The 7,064-nt window shown below is 33.0% G+C and overlaps 1 long non-coding RNA gene and 1 other non-coding gene across 3 annotated transcripts in view; one reads left to right on the top strand and one right to left on the bottom strand.

Annotated features, from left to right (window-relative positions):
• The window catches only part of LOC108968275, a 179,188-nt gene that overhangs the window by 22,873 nt on the left and 149,251 nt on the right, over positions 1 to 7,064 (bottom strand). The window lies entirely within an intron of this gene.
• Positions 3,544 to 3,615, top strand: Trnae-uuc. The gene has a single exon. It is a non-coding gene; the product is annotated as a tRNA-Glu (tRNA).

Genomic DNA, 7,064 nt, shown 5'->3' with positions numbered 1-7,064 from the left:
AAAAAATTTTCTAACCGAACAATTCTGAAAAAAAAAATTTCGAAGCAAACAAATTTTTTAAAACATTTTTTAAGCAATACTTTTTTGAAAAAAATTTCTAACCAAAAAGTTTTAAAACAGAGGGACATAATTTGAGCATTAAAATTACCGAAATAAGACAATAAACTTAAAGAAAAAAACTACAAACAAACTTTTCTCTCTAAGAAGCTCTTAATTTGTCGGAACCGCTGATATCAGCCAGCTATAGCAACTAGCTGCAGTACAAACTAACCGATTGAAATCAAAGACCCCTATAGAAAAGTTTATTATTTGATAAGATACGTTCACAAAATTTGGCATAAATTRCCATTCAAGACAGTGCTCCAATCTCCGCAAAAATAGTGTAGATCGGATACCTACAGAGGATAGCTGTTATACAAATTGACCGATCGAGCTGAAGTCCTTGTATGGCAAACCCTTCCCTTTCACAAGTCTGTACCACCAAATTTTTCTCTAAGCCATAACTCTAATATCCGCAGGAATCCTTCAGATCAAACCACTATAGCATACGGCTGCCATACAAACTGAACGATCAAACTCAAGTGTTTGTAAGAAAAACTTTTTTACTAAACTATTTATCAGCACGAAATTTGGCGCAGATTATTTCCTTAGCCACAACTGTGTAATATCCGAACATATTGCTCAGATCGAATCACTGTAACATATAGYTGCCATACAAACTGAGCAATCAAAATCAAGCAAAATATTCTTTTTACGCTTTCTTGCTATACAAAATACACCTATAACGCATATTTTAGCTTCAGTCAACCGAAATTTTCTCTATTGTTGTTTGGGAACATTCACTTTATATTAACCTTAGACTTTTGCAAGCAGCAGTCACAGTCACTGCAAGCAACAAAGTCAGTTATTTTTCGTACAATTACAAAGTTCATATTACTTAAATCCAGTGCGCTATCTATTTAGTTTCATTATTTTAACAAAACTTTCCAAATATGCTCCCATAAATATCGATTGTATCTCGGTTGTAATGCACGAACTCGCACTCGGTTCAATGGCTTGCCTCATGAATTCGCAATAGACAATAATATAAATGCATGGCATGCGGTTAAAYTGCGAACTCAATACAAAGGAAGAATTAAATCGTAATGATTTTCATAAATTTAATAAATATCGATTTAAAATTTAATGGCTTAAAAAGTTCGAAAGTAAAATTACCAATAAAATAACTCTTCCCTAACTGGATGGCAACATTAAAATAAACTGAATCATACGTCACAAAAAAAAGCAATTTAAAACAACAAGAAGCAGAGCAAACTAAACACAGCAGTGGAAATAAAAAATGAAACAACACAGAAAAAATAACGGTGAAAAGCACACAAACGCATTTCAAAGTGGAACAACTGTTTTTATTGATGAGCTTATAAAATTTTATGTGTGCCATTTATGACACAGAGCGGCATACTCCGAAAGAGAATTGCGAAAAGCGCACAAAAATATACAAAAACAAATAAATGGCAATGAAGAAAATCCAACAGAACCACTGCGAGGCAAAAAGAAAGCTGCCGAATCAACACAGAGATAGTCAAGCTGCAAATAGCAGCTAGGAAATCGTATAAAATATTCGAGGAAAATGCGCCMAACTAAACGACGGCATCAGCGCTGAGCGTCAGCGGTGTTAGCAATAGCAACAGCTGAAAGCAGCTGCAACATTTAATGGCTCGACGAAGACTATTATTACAGTGAAGCAAAAATAATAAACAGTATGGCAATWTTGGCGCGCAACGAACGACCACGCGCYCGCAGCATACACTGGGCGGCTGCAGCGCGCGGCGGAGCAATTGACAGCATTGCAATAATAATTTTTATTGCAACTTTTTTACGMTACGGTTGGCGAATGGCGAATGGCGAATGGCAACAGCGTTTGAGCGCTTGACGACAGCTGCTTCCGGCACACTGACAATCACTGACGGGCTAGCGTATGTGTGTATATACATGTACATCTCGTACAGTCGGGAAATCGGATGTGAACTCGCTCACACACAACTATGGCAAAGTGTTTATGCCGCAACAACAACAATGAACACACAACATTGCCGCTACAGCAAGCAGTAAAAGAACGCGCAACTGCAACAACAACAAGGCTGGTGTTGACATTAGCGAATATAGCAATMCTCATATCAATAAATGTCTTGCATACAATATATTTGCACCGTTTGATGTTRCCGCTCGGTTGCCAGCGCATGTTGCAAATTGTCGGTAAATGTGTTGCTGCTGCTGYTCGGCTTGGCAATCAAAATTGCACCTAAAACTAATAAAAATCATAAAATGTTATGACAATAATAACGAACGGTGTAGTGTAATGAAAATAAAAATGCGAATGTGCACGACGCTGATAACGGTGATTGATAGGCGCGCACTTGCAGTGGCACAACCAACAGCAGAGCTACTAATGATTGACAACAAATGTGCCCTAACGTTGATKTTGATTACAACAAATTTAGACTGACAAAATGCTGCACTGAAAAAAAATATTTCTGTGAACTGAGTACAAGAAAAACAACAAAATAACAAGAAGTTCCATAGAAGTACTTAATTTTGGGCGTTTAGCTTGTATGGCAGATACAGTGATCCGATTTGCAAAGTTTCTTTGGAGATTGTAGCGTTGCTTTGGGTAATAATCCATATCAGATTTGGTGAATATTTCTCGAAAAATTAAAAAGCTTTTCATACAAGTGCTTGATTCTGAACGTTCAATTTGTATGGCAACTATATGCTAYAGAAGTGCGATCTATGTCATTTCTGCGGAGATTATAGAATTGCTTTGGTTTATACTCTGTACCGAATTTAGTAAAGATATCTCAACAAATGAACAAGTTTTCTAAACAATGACTTGATTTTGTTCAATTAGTATGACAGCTATATGCTATAGTAGTCCGATCGAAACAATTACTCCGGAGATTGTAGCAATGCTTTAGGTAACACTCTGTGTCGGATTTAAATGAACAACTTTTTTGGAAAAAAAGAACTTTCGCAAAATTTCAGATCAATATCTCAAAGATGAGGGACCAGCTCGCGTATATACAGACAGACGAAGAAGCAGACCGACAGAAAAATGCCTAAATTGACTAAACTCGTCATGCGGATTATTTATAGTTATATTTTATAGGATCTCCGCAGTTTAATTTTGGGTGTGGCAAACTGCATATACTCTGTTCAAGGTAAAAATATTTTGAAATATCTTATCAACAAATGCCTACAAAATTGTCAAAACAATACACAGCTTTTTATACCAGAGACATACCCATTTATTGCTCTGCTCTAAGCAATTCGATTACCTATACTATTTTTGTCGTCCAGCCTACACCCTGTTTTCACAAGTAACTTATTTCAAATATTTGATAAATTTTTAGAAAGTTTTATCTAATCTTTCTTTTATATATATTTTCAAATAAGTATCTACTTTTAAAATTTCACAAATTTTTTAGAATTTTTATATAAATTTTGTTTAATATATCTGCAGGTTTATAGACCGGTTTTATTATATCCCATATGGTCTAGTGGCTAGGATATCTGGCTTTCACCCAGAAGGCCCGGGTTCGATTCCCGGTATGGGAAGTATTTTTAATATACTTTTTTATTAAAGCTTTTGTTTTATAAAATATTTATTTTAWAAAAATATAATACTTTAGTTCGTAAAATTATAGCGTGAAGCAATTTTTTTACCTAAGTCATTTTTCTAAATGTATTTTGGTAAATGCAAATATGTGTGTATATTAAAAAATATACTGAAATTTCAAATTCAATCAAATCTCAAGTCATAATAAATAACTTATTCAAAAATCACGAAAACACAAAATAATACRTATTGGCAATAAAATACAGTCCGACGTTGAAACGAAAAAAGTTATGACTGCCTTAATAAAACCGAATTTTGTAWTCAAATATATGACAGCTTGTATATGAAAAAAGCAATCAAAACTGTAAATATCAAAACGGCACATTACATCGCTTTTTACACAGATATTGTATGGATATGATTGCTTAACATGCATAAATGCGTTGTGACGTTGAAACAACAACCGTAGGCCGCGTTGCGTATACGCCCGAGTGCATACTTAGCAGCGCCGTATAAATAAAATGCCTTTATAAGAATAACAACAACAACTACACTGTGAAAAGTTCAATAGCCTTCAATGTGTTTAAGCAAAAGTTGAAAATTTTACAAACAACAAAACCAACAACGCGAACAGCAAYGCACAAAACATGAAGCAAAGAAATGGTCCAACGAAAATATACAAAAATAAGTTTCATTTAGGAATATATGTATATGACTATGTATATACATATAAATGATTATTGCATGTATATGCATAAATAAAAACTGAAAACAACAAAGTATTAACGTAGGTACAAATATGTATGTATATTTGGGTGTTTAGTGTTATAAAGCCSTGTACTAATGTGTGGATGACGGTTGCTAAAGCAATTGTGTGACTTAGTCGAAGATGTATTGAAATAAAATTATGAAATATTTAAAAAATAAGTTGCTGATACTTTTTCTACATTTCAACTTAATTTTAACTTCATAACTGAAAAAAATTTCTGGCACAGTTTCATTTAAAACTTACTAAACGGTCTAGAGATTCTATTAATATAGATATTATGTTGCTATTTTTTATAAATTTAGACGTGAGCGAGCATGTATGACTAACTTACGATTATTGCAAATATGTCCGAGTACATATATACTTGTATATTTATATGGGACTGTACTAAACCGTTACAGCGACTTGCAGTTAAGTGTAACTTGCAGTTAGTGCAGCAAATACAAGCTAAGCGCTCAAAARCAAGTTATGCAAACACAAAAAGTCGTACAAAAACAACAACTAAAACTAAAATCACATRTTTTTTCGTATTAACAGAAAATCRGTGAAAAGCAAACTACCAAAAAATCAAATGAATAAACATATTGAGTTGAGCAAATGTAAATGTGAAGACAGCAAAACAATTTAATGACTAAAACACAAAGCTTGTAAGTCCTACAAACTGTCATAAAAAGGTTTAATGARTTTGAATATTACAATAAGCCCTAAGTAAGTGTATATGTCTGTATGTGTTAAGKTAATGTGAATGTATATATGTACATATGTGCACAAATTCATTAACGTGAATAGTAGAAATCCGTTAACAAAAGTCAATGGCCGTTGCATTGAAAAAACGGTTGTTTATCTTGCGTTTCGGTATTACTGGCACACTTTTGTATCTACATATGTGCATATATTACCTACATACATATGTGTGTGTGTGTTGTTTACATTTGTCATATATGAATTCGACTACATAACGCAAGCAAATTGCTTTTTATGRCTTTTGAATAACAAATAAGTAAAACTTGGGGGGTGAAAGAGTCTTAATTATATATAAATGCTGATTGATATAAACGTTACGCAAGGTATTTTAACTAAATTTATATAAATATATATTAAATAAAATACAAAAAACCCGTTAACTTTGATTGGACTGAAGCTGTAATATGTTTCAAGAATGCACAAATTTCTATAAAAGAACTTGATTTTGATTGGTAGGTTTATACATATGACAGCTATATGCTATAGTGGTCCGATCTTAATAATTTCTTTTGAGATTGAGTCGTTTCTTTAGACAACTAACCATGCTAATTTTTGTAATTACAGCTCGAGAAATAAAAAAGTTATTCATATAAGGATTGGATTTAGATGGTCAATTTTAGTGGCAGCTATATGCTATAGTGGTCCGATTTGAATAATTTCTTGGGATATTGCACAAATACTTTTTTATAAATCGTGCACGATCTCAAAAATATAACTSATKAAACAAAAAAGTTTTCCATACCGTAATTTAAGTTTGATCKTTCASTTTGTATGGCAGCTATATGCTATAGTGGTCCGATCTSAATRATTTATTSRGAAATTGGAACGTTGCCYAAATTAATAACTCTGGTTGAATTTCGTGAACAKAACTTATCAAATGAGARAGTTATTCATACAAGAAACTTATTTTRATCGTTCAGTGWGTATGGCAGCTATAKGYTATAGTGGTCCGATSTGAATAATTTATTGAGAAATTGGAACGTTGCCYAAATTAATAACTCTGGTTGAATTTCGTCAACATAACTTATCAAATGAGAAAGTTATTCATACAAGAAACTTATTTTGATCGTTCAGTGTGTATGGTAGCTATATGCTATATTGATCCGACATCRKCGGTTCAGACAAATAGTGRAAAAAGAATGTGTGCAAAATTTCAGAACGATATCTGAAAAATTAAGGGACATGTCTAAATCAACTCACTTGGTCATGCTGGTCATTTAAGTGTACGTCACCTGAAATGGAAAACTATGTATCATGAAARAAATCGAAATTGAGTTTTTTATTGCTATAAAACTCAAATTTTGTTTCAATATAATTGGTTTCTATTATATCTTTTTTCCTTCGCCTATAAACTTATGAAACGCGATTTTACGGTATTTGTATTATATATATTATATGTACTTTAAAGGGCTCGCGTTGTTTTCTTCTCAATGCTAAAAACTTTGTTAGAAACTTAATATACCTTATTCAGCGTAATGCCTTTTCTAATATACATATACATATCTTTTTTTTTCCAACTGCCAAACACTTTAATGGGAAATTTTTACTCGTTTGCTATAATCTGCGGAGCTTTTGTGCCTTTCACATTTGTCACTATACATTAAGCTTAAAATATTTAGTACTTTCCATTGACTTATTTTTGTTACTGTCACAGCGTCATAATCTGTTTAGCCTTCTCCAAATAGACAGATGTGACAACAACCGCGGCGCGTGTAACTGTTTGAGCAACATAAACACGTGCCCATTCATTCAAGTTTGACCATCTGCCTCGATATCATACACATATACAGCTAAATTCGCTCATTTGACAAGTGTGAAAAATTAGCTAATAAAGGARAATATTAATCACACTTGACATTTCTACACTGAAATATATGCACAATTCTTTGAAATGCGTGGTCACGCAAACTTGTTACACGTGGCGGCGAAATTCGG

This window comes from Bactrocera latifrons, unplaced genomic scaffold (assembly GCF_001853355.1).
Source record: "Bactrocera latifrons isolate USDA-ARS-PBARC rearing strain unplaced genomic scaffold, ASM185335v1 scaffold_208, whole genome shotgun sequence".
Lineage (NCBI taxonomy): Eukaryota > Metazoa > Arthropoda > Insecta > Diptera > Tephritidae > Bactrocera > Bactrocera latifrons.
The sequence above is the reverse complement of the archived record's forward strand: the minus strand, read 5'-3'. Positions and strand labels throughout refer to the sequence as shown.